Source organism: Ahaetulla prasina, chromosome 1 (genome assembly GCF_028640845.1).
Source record: "Ahaetulla prasina isolate Xishuangbanna chromosome 1, ASM2864084v1, whole genome shotgun sequence".
Classification (NCBI taxonomy): Eukaryota; Metazoa; Chordata; class Lepidosauria; order Squamata; family Colubridae; genus Ahaetulla; species Ahaetulla prasina.
Genome location: NC_080539.1, coordinates 329166270 through 329177809, shown reverse-complemented (window position 1 = coordinate 329177809; position 11540 = coordinate 329166270).

Below are 11540 nucleotides of genomic sequence, written 5' to 3'. Positions count from 1 at the left end.
AGTGAACAACAAATAACAAATTATATGTAGACAATGAATTCTGTTCACCAAAACCTCTTTTACTCAAGTACTGAAACATGAATAGCCAACCTTGTAATCACCCCTTATTTTTAAAAACAAAAAACCCAAGACATTATTTATAGCATGCCATTTATAACACATTATTTGTAATACACAATAACACACTTATTTCAAATAAAAAGGACTTCTACTTAAATACCCTTGACTATGATATGAAATTATACTACAAACACATTAAATATAGAAATTGATAAATGATTATTCTTCTGCATTATTATCTTTGTGACCTAAATGTGTCAAACTGGCTATCAGAAGTCATTAATTTGCTGCTTGAGAAGGAGTCCAAAAGTGACAAAAATCAGGTGGTGTTCTTTTTGATAACCAGTAATGATGCTGGCCTCAATAAAGCTACATAGAATAAGTAAATGCAATTTTTTTGCCAGAAGGTGGAAAAATAACCTCAATACTTTCCCATTTATGTATATGTTTTTTGACTCTATGTCAGCCAAACAATAGAAGCAGTAAAAAAAATATTCTGAAATCAGTTCTGATATCCAGAAAACTTCAAATTCAGAAGTCATTTTATGAACAGGTATTTTTGCGTCATTTGGCAATTAACTTTAGAAAGTTTCATATGAACCTTTGCATGAGTTGAAATAATCCATCAATTTATATTCCTCAATATAATCATAGGATGGTATAGGCTATATCTTCTGGCTCCTGGTGATATCATGGCCTGAAGCCTCTTCTCATTGTAGAAATGCTTTCCTGTTATCCATGTGAATGGACCACATATTTTTTTTAACTGATATATGCAATATAGTTCTTCATGCAACCTTCCCTCCATTCTATGAAAATTCCTTTGTATTTATGTATTTATATGCATATATTTATCTGTGTATATATTTGACATGTATATACGAGAAAGACTGTGGACAAGCTCAGAAGAGAATCAGAATTTCCACAATACTAAGGGAATTCCATAATTTGAGACACTTAGTATTTCTTCTCTCTAGCAAAGTGCCTATGGAATTCTGGAAATTGAAGTCCACATATCCACATATCTTAAAATTGCCAAGTTTGAGAAATACTCCTCTGGCATCTTTAGTCGCTTCCACTCTCCTGAACCCCAAAAGGACTAGATTCCAGAAATTTACAATCTCTTACAGTATCCTTTTTAGCAGAAACCAACTGCTCAAATTCTTCTTTGTCTGCTAGCTGGGATATCACTGTTTTCAACAACTCCTGATCCTGAGGACTCATCAGAAGTAGGTGTGATGTAATTAGATTAGAATAGAATAGAATAGAATAGAATAGAATAGAATAGAATAGAATAGAATAGAATAGAATAGAATTTTTATTGGCCAAATGGGATTGGACACATAAGGAATTTGTCTTGGTGCATATGCTCTCAGTGTACATAAAAGAAAATAAAGTGGCTCTTGTTGGTGTGTCTGAGATGGGGGTTGTGGAGATAGGTGGCTGTAGTTTCCTTTCAAACCTGCAGTAAAACTCATTCAGGTCATCTGCCAGTTGTTGATTACCTTTAGCCTGGGAAGGAGGTTTTCCATAGCCGGTGATATTTTTAATAGTTTTCCACATGTTTGCTGGTTCATTTGCTGAAAACTGATTCTTTAGCTTTTCAGAGTAGCTTCTTTTTGCTGCTCTGATCTCCCTTGTTAGTGCATTTCTGGCCTGATCGTACAGCATTTTATCACTTTTTCTGTAGGCTTCCTCTTTGGAATGACGTAGCTGCTTAAGTTTAGGTTATAGTTTCATTATATTTGCATCATCTTTAATTTTGATTATCTTTAAATACAAGTGAACTTATATCATATGTGTCTGTTGTCTTTAATGTGGCTACTATTTTTTTGGTGGGAAGCAGATACCCACATTCTACTGAAAAGTCATGTGCGGTACCCAGCATACAAAAAGCTAGTCAGATCTTGTTTTTCCCCCCATGCAGGAGTATTGACAAATAAAGATTAAATATAAATATTCTTAAATGCTAGAACTGGGATGAGATAGATAGATGATAGATGATAGATGATAGATAGATAGATAGATAGATAGATAGATAGATAGATAGATAGATAGATAGATAGACAGACAGACAGACAGACAGACAGACAGACAGACAGACAGACAGACAGACAGATTGGATTCATGCTTTTTCCTTTTCCTTCAGCATAAAGACAAAAGAAAATGCAACTATATGCCAGACCACTATTGCCAAGTCTACTCTTCCATGAAAAACTCTTGGCTAAACCTGAACAAAGGAAAATCATCACAGATTCTACATAAGGCATAGGGAGAAAGCTAGAAAATAATAGAAATCACACCCAGCCTATTTCTCAGAGCTTCCGATAGATCAAAGCCTTTCTAATTCAAACTCAAAGCTTCTTTATATTAAATACTAGAAAAGTATGTTTAGATAACATTACAGGGCTGACTTAAGTCATAAAACCCAGGAAATTTAAAATTAAGTTTGGCACTTCAGTCTTGAGTCATGCAACTGAGGAGGAGAAAGGAAAAATAAAATCAGGCAGGACAACAGCAGGAACTGAAATAGTCTTTTGTTTTCTTCCTCTATTTATGCTGTTGGGAAAAGCCACAGTTTTATTATCTATAATCACTACTCATATAACTTCCTGGTTCCCATGTCACTGATTCTGCATTAGAGATAGTATTTTTAAACCTGGATTTATTCAGTTGGGCAGGCTATAAGGGCAAGTGTTTTTCAACCAATTTTAGAATGTATAATACTTCTTCTGATATGATGAAGAAGAGCAACCAGCTGCAGGAGAGGAAGATGAGAAGGAAAGTAATTCAGCCTTATCAGTATTCCTAAAAGTTATGTTTCCTGTTCCTGAACTGTTAACTGTAATTGTTAATTCAGGCCATCAAAAATGTGTGCCTTGTTCAGCACTAAAGCTCACGGGCAGAATTTAAGTCCTTCAACAGAATTTGAGTCAGTGACCACCAAATCTCTCTCAAATGATTGTGGCTAAGATACAACAAAGTTATCCTGTTCTTTATGACATAGCAAAATAAAGCATTTATCAATCAAAGGAGATTTTATTTTGAGCTATTACTATTAGGTAAACTGTTGTTTGATAAAACTAAAATAATAATGCCATGTTAGAAATCACACAAAGCTGTCATGTTGGATTTTAAACAGAACTACAAATATATAAAAATTAAAGTTTAGCACAGAAAGTGCTTTATTTTGGTTATAATCACTTTTTTTAAAAAAAATCCTTGTTTTTCATCCTAGAAGCAGAGTTTGAGAGGCTATTATTTCTTATTAGAATCATTATGTAATGTGTTGATTCTAAATCATTGTTGAAAACATAAAAAGAAATCTCCACAGGAGACAATGAGAACACAGCTGTTTTCTCACTAGTCAGAAAGTCAGCTATTTAAAATTGGGGATTCTTGCAGAAAACCTAATCAGATGAAATCCATGAACAGAATGGAAAGACATATCCTGATGTTTTTCAAACTTGGTAACTTTTAAGATGTGTAGATTTTAACTCCTTGAATTCCCCAGACAGCCAGGGAAGGGGAAACAGTAAAGACATTATTGATGGGGTCTGTTCAATATTACCAAGCTAATCTAAATAATTCTCTTCTGGACCAGATTAGGGAATGATTAGATGGGAGAAAAAAAAAATGGGAGATTTCACTACCAAGACATCTGTTAGAAAACCCTGTGGGTCAAGTGTGCAAGATTCTGAACTTCCTCAATGATCTTATTCACTTCTGCCTCATTTTCCAGAGAGCTGAAAAATAGATGAAAAGATCAAGTCGCTGAAGTCTGGTCTTAACCAACAAGAAACTGGTTGAAATGCTTAAAGTTGTAGCAATTTTCAGCTCCATGTTTATTACATTTTAGAAAGGTAGGTTCAACAAGCTTAGATCTGTTACTGTTAAACTGTTAAAGTGTTAGATAGGTTACTCAGTACAAAGGGAGCACAACAGAACTTGTCTGAAAGAAACAAAAACTTTCCACTTTCCCATAAAAACAGCCGTTATTATGAAAGTACTGACAATGTTTTAATGCATTTTGGAAAAGGAATAATAATAAAAGGAATTAAGCTTACAATGTTTGATCCTTTTTTATTACATCTGACACCCTCAAGTTACATAAACAATAACACGAAACTACCAACATACATGCAATTGATCTTCACTTTTTAAATGTAATTAAACTTTTATTCTCCTTCCATCCTCCAACACCTCACCCTGTTCTGTTTAACATTTGAAACTTAGTCAAAGAAATGCCCTAATTATTACGGAATGCTGTTTATTCTTCAGTATGTATTATCAGCAGTATATAAACCTACCATGTCTTCTCTCTATCTCAGTGTGTGCATTCAATTTCAACTCTCCTAAATCCATTCTCAGCAGGTCTGGGGGTGGGGGTGAGCGTTCTCCTTTAAGATGCATAAGATAAAATCTAGTCAAGATCCAACATGTATTTATCCATGTATTTATTCATTCAAATTATGTCCTTCTTGTCTTCCAGGAATTTCAGGTAGGAAATTCAGACTTTCCTTCAGACTTTCTTTATAATAACAATCCAGGGAGGTGGGATGGGGTAAAATTTAGAATCTGGCCCCAAATTACCCAGTGTGCTTCCATGACTGAAACCAAACTTGAACTTGCATCTGGTCCTCATTCTAATTTTAACTATTAAAACTACTGTATTCATAAAAAGTCTTGTAACAGCATCATAAACTTAAAATACTTTCAGAAGATGATAGTTCCTGTGATATACCTTCTATGTACAGCTGTTTTATTTAGGGATTATGTTCAAAATGATCCAGGACTTTAACTTTCATTCATGTTAATCAGTTAATCAGTGGTGGGTTCTAACCGGTGTTACCACTGGTTTGCTTCACACATGTGCTTTGTGCACAATCACTTCACTTGCACGCACACCAAACTTGTGCTTCACACAAGCGCATTGACGTGATAAACAGCTGAGGCATTGTAATCCGCTCTGTCACGGCTTTCAGCTGGGGTGAAAATGAATAAATAAAGATAGGTAGAGGGAAGGGGTGGGTAGGAGGGCCCAGATGATGGTCGGAGCGAACTGGTTCGCTGTCACTTCAACATCTCCATTACTGGTTCTCCGGAACTGGGGAAAACCGGTAGCAACCTACCACTGATGTTAATCTAAGACAATATAATTAATATAATTAATAATTATATCTAAGACAATATAATTGAATATATAATTTTTTAAAAAATCAGTTGATCTCAAGAATGACGGAATTTTAAATATTAGCTTGAAAATTAAATAAGGAAAAAGATTATTGAAATCTTGGTGTAACTATTTCTTTTCCTTCCTTCCTTCCTTCTTTCCTTCCTTCCTTTCTTCCTTCCTTCCTTCCTTCCTTCCTTCCTTCCTTCCTTCCTTCCTTCCTTCCTTCCTCTCTACCTCCCATCCATTCATCCATCCATCCCAATTGTGATACAGGGATTTCTTCCTTCCTTCAATCTCAGAGTGATACAGATATTGGAGAACTGTGAAAGGGGAGTCTGTAAGTTCTTTATAGTGTTGGTTTACTCTTTTTAAGGCAAAATTTAAAAACACTTTTAAGATCTGAGCTCTATCTGATTCTGCTCAAGCTCTCCTCAGGCTTCATCCAAGCTGAGCATACTTCATCTAGGATAGCAAAACTACAGACTGATGAGTGAGCCCACAATTAAGACTCTACCAGTTCAAGTATTAGCTTGGAGAAGTAACTCTCTAGAAGTTGCTGTCACATGATATATCATGACATTTTTTCCCTTCACGGAGCTAGGGTGGGCGTGGCCTGTGCATGATGCATCTGGCCCATGGGCCACCAGTTTGACACCTCAGCCTAGCCTAACTAGTTATGAAAAATAGATGCTAGTCCTCTTGAGGCATTGCCAACTTTTTAAGGATCAAAGACAATAAGGAGATAAGAACAAAAAGTTTGAACTTGGTAGTGCAGAAACCAAATCTTTTTTTTTCTTGTGCTCTTTTCGTTCAGAAATTGGATTTATTTATTTATTTATTATGCCAGCCCTCTCACATATAAGGTGACTTAGAACATAAAACATAGAATAGTAGAGTTGGAAGGGACTTTCTAGTCTTCTAGTCCAACCCTTTGCTCAAACAAGAGACGTATACTATTTCAGACAAATGGTTGTCTAGCCTCTTTTTGAAATGCTCCAGTGATGGAGCATCCACAACTTCTGAAGGCAAGCTATTCCATTGGTTGATTGCTCTCAATGTTAGAATTTTTTTCTTTTATGAAAAATACAAGTATAAACATAATTATAAATACCTGAAAAGGATACGAATAAAAGAAAACATTAGGACATGGATGGTAGGAACACTGGTGTGCTTGTGCACACACCTTACCGACCTCTTAGGAGTGGGATGAGGTCTACAGTAGACAGTTTAAGGTTAAGGTTAAAGTTTTGGGGGTTTGGGAGAGAAACCACAGAGTCAGGTAGTGCATTCCAGGCATTGACAACTCTGTTACTGAAGTCTGTTTTTTCTGCAGTCTAATAATAGACTTTAATAGGTTCCAATAATATAACAAAGGGCTTCTACAAGATTCCTCCAACACAATCCTTTCTGTATCTACTCCAAAGAAGCTAATCTACTTGTGAACTGAAGATTCATGTTCTGAGGATTAATATGCTTTTTAAAAACATTTTAGATAATTTATGTACATTTTTTTCCCTTTTTTGCAATGATACATATGCTGGCAGAAACAGCAATTACTTTCCCCATCGCATTACAGTATCAAAGAGGAGCTTTAGAAGTAGATCCCTGAGAAATCCAGCAATGTTCTTTTTAGTGGAGGACTCCTGCAGGTGACATTAATAGTGCAATTAATGAAAGACATTGCTTCATAATATACAATCTATTTCCATTTACGGAAAAAAGAAACATGGTCTTTTTTTAAGAAAACAAAAAACAAGTCAGCTCTTACTAGGAATGTAATCATCATTTTTCAGATGTTGTACTTGAAGGTTTTGCCATGTGATGTACCAATTTGCATGATTATTGATGAGCAAAAGGCATCTTGTGCTTGATTACTCTTCCTCAGATAAAGCTGATTGAATCCATTTTGCAAACCAAGTGACTGACAGAGGGCAATTTATGTTCACTTGAGGGTCAGAAAAGTTTTTTCAACCTATTGCATCAAAAGCTTGACAAAAGCTTGAGGGCAGAAATATACTCAGTCTGGCCCACCAACAGGTTACATCTTATAGTGTGACTAAATTGTCCACTATTGTGCTAGGAAGTGAGGAATAGTCTAAGCATACTACTTCTAGTCTGCAAAACCCCAAATATGAACAGTAGCAGCAAATATCTAATATTTTCTCTGCCTCTGTGCTATCGTCTAATGGTCATCCTGCTTTTTTCAGCCCTAACATGATATCCCTAATATGCTCAGCCATTAAAAATATGTGAATCCAGACACCACTTGCTATAACTCTAAATTCCTTCAGCACCTACAGATGACTTTACATCTGATGCAAAATGATGAAAATACTGGAAAAAGAAAGAGTGAAGACATGATTGTTCTCTTCACTAAATAAAAAGCTTCTCCTATTCAGAGCCCATTTAAGTGTTATATTTCTAGATTAATGGTGAGCAACTTTTCACCCATTGGACATGGATGTACTCTATTCCATATTTCACACACATCCCAAAGATTGTGCACCAAAGGAAAAAAAAATCAGACAAATATCAATATAGAGAAGCACAATTTTCTAAATTTTAAAATAAAAATCCCAGCAAAAGAGCCTGAGCTGAAAAATAAAGCTATTTTACCTAAAACAAAACAAAACAAGGACAACATTGCAAAATATTCCGCAAGAGGGCTAGGGTTGTCTAAACAAGACCACTAGCAGCAATCAGCAGACACAATAAGGACAGAGAAATAACAATGTTTCCCTGCCCTCCAGATTTAGTTTAAAGCTGTATGGATGACCATGTGAAATGTCTTCCAACCACATTATTCCCAATACTTGTGAGATGGAGCCTATCTCTTATCAAAAGTTCCTCATGGAAGAAGTATAGACTATGATCCATAAATCCAAAGTTTTTTGATGACATCGTTCCTTGAATCAGTGGCTTACCTCTGAAATCCTCTGCTCCTCATTCGATGTTCTATCAGAAGCATGGATAAAAGCATCACCTGTGCATGGATAAAAGCATCACCTGTGCTCCTAAGCATTTTACCTTCCTGCTTATTGATGGCGGAGGATAGTCTGAATTCTTAGGAAGGAGGACTGCATTCAAGAGGATCAAGAAACAGTGAAGTTTAGATAATTTGGTTGGGAAAAAGAGGGTGAAGATAGCCCCATCATAAAAGTCCTTGGAGTATAACTGTAATAATGCAAGTAGTTGTTTTAATATTTCTGTCTATAAATGAGGAAGAATAAATGAATCTGTTTAGAAGTAACTCCTTGTCTCTTGATTGTAGAAGTCAGACACTAGCTCCCCATAGTCCCTTAATTTTTTTTATCAAATTCTTTTTTGTTATATTGTTCGTTCATATGTAAAGGAAGTGAAAGGGAAAATAATCAATGGGCTTGATTAGTTGAGTAAACTCTCTTTGTCTCTGTCATGTTTTTGATCTTTGCACCTGGAAAAACAACATACTTTCCTTTATAAATCTTCAGATTATGCTGATTATGTTCCTCTGAGAAGTGAGACACCAATCATCAGCCCATACCTTTTCTTCTTCAGGACACTGAGATGATGATAACTCTTTTCTGTGTCACTCTGAGCTTTTTTTTTTTCATATCACTGAAACACTTGATGAAGACTTTTCTCCTGCATTTAAATGAGAAGCATCTGGATTCAAATTTCCATTCCATCGTCAAATACCCTTGGTGACACAGAGCACTCATTCTCTTTATTCTTGACCTACCTAACTGAGTTTTTATTGTGAGGATAAAATGAGGAAAGACCTCCATGCCCTCTATTTTAAATTTCCAGATAAAAGGGACGCTAGACACGCAGTAACAAAACACCTACAATAAGTACTAAAACATTGCTTTGCATTCATGAGTATTTCATATTTTCTTCATTTTTGAAACATACTTCGAAAGCGACTTGATTTTCATCAAACTAAATGTAATTTAAAACAAAACCAATGCACCTTTTTTAGCATGAAGCTCCATGCATAGTGGGGAATTCAGAAATGGTGGGGGGAATAAGTATTCTTCCAACTTTGTCTGGCTATCCCAAATCAAATTAAGTTCCTTTGTAATTTCAATACAACATATTCATGAACAGAGTAAACAGATCAGTTCATATGTTGTGAAATAAATGTAGTTTATGCTTTCACAGATTGATGGAGTAAAGTAGCTTTCATTGGGAGATGATAAAGGAAATGGGAAGAAACCATGTTTCTAGTTAATAAGTGATTTTGGCTTTTTACACCAGGCATAATTTTTGCCTACTTTGTAAAGGTTTCATTTCTGCAACATAAATGATTATGAAAAGTCACCCTTTATAATTCCGTTTGGATAATTTTTGAGCAATGAAAGAGAAACAAGCATCCATTTCTCAGTGTTAAAGAGTGGCATAGCAGCAAACCATGTCTAGTTTGTTCTCAGAAAAATGCTGATATGAGGAGAGAGGGGATTGATCTTGAGCACTCAAAGCCATTTTCTGCACTGTCTGTCTTAGAGAGTGACACTTTAGAACATTCCAGTGACACTGTTACTGCCACATCAATTTTATTTCCTGCAGCTACAAGCATAAGCAGTCTTTTGGCTACTGGAGTCAAGGCTTTCACATCCTGCATGGCGCAATATGCCACAGTGTTATTGTCTCTATGTGCAAAGTGAAATAGTTAGAACTGGGGGCATTAAAATTAAGAAGTGGATGAGAAAATGAAGTAAAAGATTGCATACTGTGAAGACTTTGCCATTATTAAACCAATAGAAATATATAGCTAGGGAGTCAACAGGAGATACTTTATTCTTGATTATATCACCCATTAAGGAACTCCCCTTTAAGGAATTATAATCAAATTCTTGGTATGCTGTTATAAGGACATAGGAAGTTCTTCTTCCCTCCATTCTGTCCAATATTCTCACAAATATATTCAGGACTAAAAATAGCAACCAGGGGGATTGCCACCTTTATTTTCAGGTAACATGAAATGCCTAAGTTTGCTTTGGCATTTAATCAGGAAGATAAAAAAGTAAATGCAATTTTTTTTTGTTTACATTTATATCCCGCCCTTCTCCGAAGACTCAGGGCAGCTTACAGTGTATAAGGCAATATAAGGGAAGGAAAGCTCTTAATGTGTATCTTGAAATCCAGAATACTGGTAGCAAATTCAATTCTAGGATAGATGGAACATATTTCAGTGTGGGAGAAAAAGATTTATTTATTTATTTATTTATTTTGTCACAACAGTATACACAAGCATAAGCATGAAAGTAACTACATAACATATAAGCATATATATATAAGCACAAGCATGCAACAACTACACCAATTGGATATAATGAAAGAAAACAATAGGACAGGAACGGTAGGCACATTTGTGCTCTTATGCACGCCCCTTAGATCACCAAGTAAATGTGGTCTGAAGTTCATATGTGCCTGGATCAGTCTTCCTTACACAGAATTGGAAAAGGATTGAAAATTTTTTAGAGATAATCTAGTCCAACATCCTGCTGGGATCTGCTACTTCCATCTCTGACAGATGGAAATTCAGCATCTCCAGCAAAGAAAAATCTATCATCTTCTGAGAAAATTTGTTCAATTGATGAACAATTGTTACCATTAGGTCATTCCAAAATCCACATTTTTGTACTTTAAGTCCATTGTTGCTTGTCCTTTTAGAACAACATTGAACAACACTGAATCAATCATCAACCAATCCATCACCCTCCACCTAGAAACAAACAACTTTCTCTCTAATAAACAATTTGGTTTCAGAAAAAAATTATCCTGTAATTTACAACTTCTTCACTGCAAAAACATATGGATTACAAATCTTGATCAGGGCAAAACAATAGATGCAATTTACATAGACTTCTGTAAAGTTTTTGACTCAGTGGTACATGACAAACTTCTTCTAAAACTAAAATCCTACAGCATCTCCGGACCCCTCAATAATTGGATAACAGCGTTCCTGTCAAACAGACAACAAATGGTCAAAATAGACAGTGCCTTATCAAATCCTGCTCCTGTCAATAACGGTGTCCGCCAAGGCAGCGTTCTAGGATCAACACTCTTCATATTATACATTAACAACCTCTGTGATCATATTATAAGTAATTGTGTTCTCTTTGCTGATGATGTTAAACTATTTAACACTACCAACAATACGGCTACCCTTCAAAAAGACCTTGACTTTGTGTCGGAATGGTCAAAAACTTGGGAACTCCAAATCTCAACCAGCAAATTCTCTGTCTTACACATTGGAAAAAAGAATCAGAACACTAAATACAAGCTCGATGGACATTACCTTGTTGATGACCCTAACCCC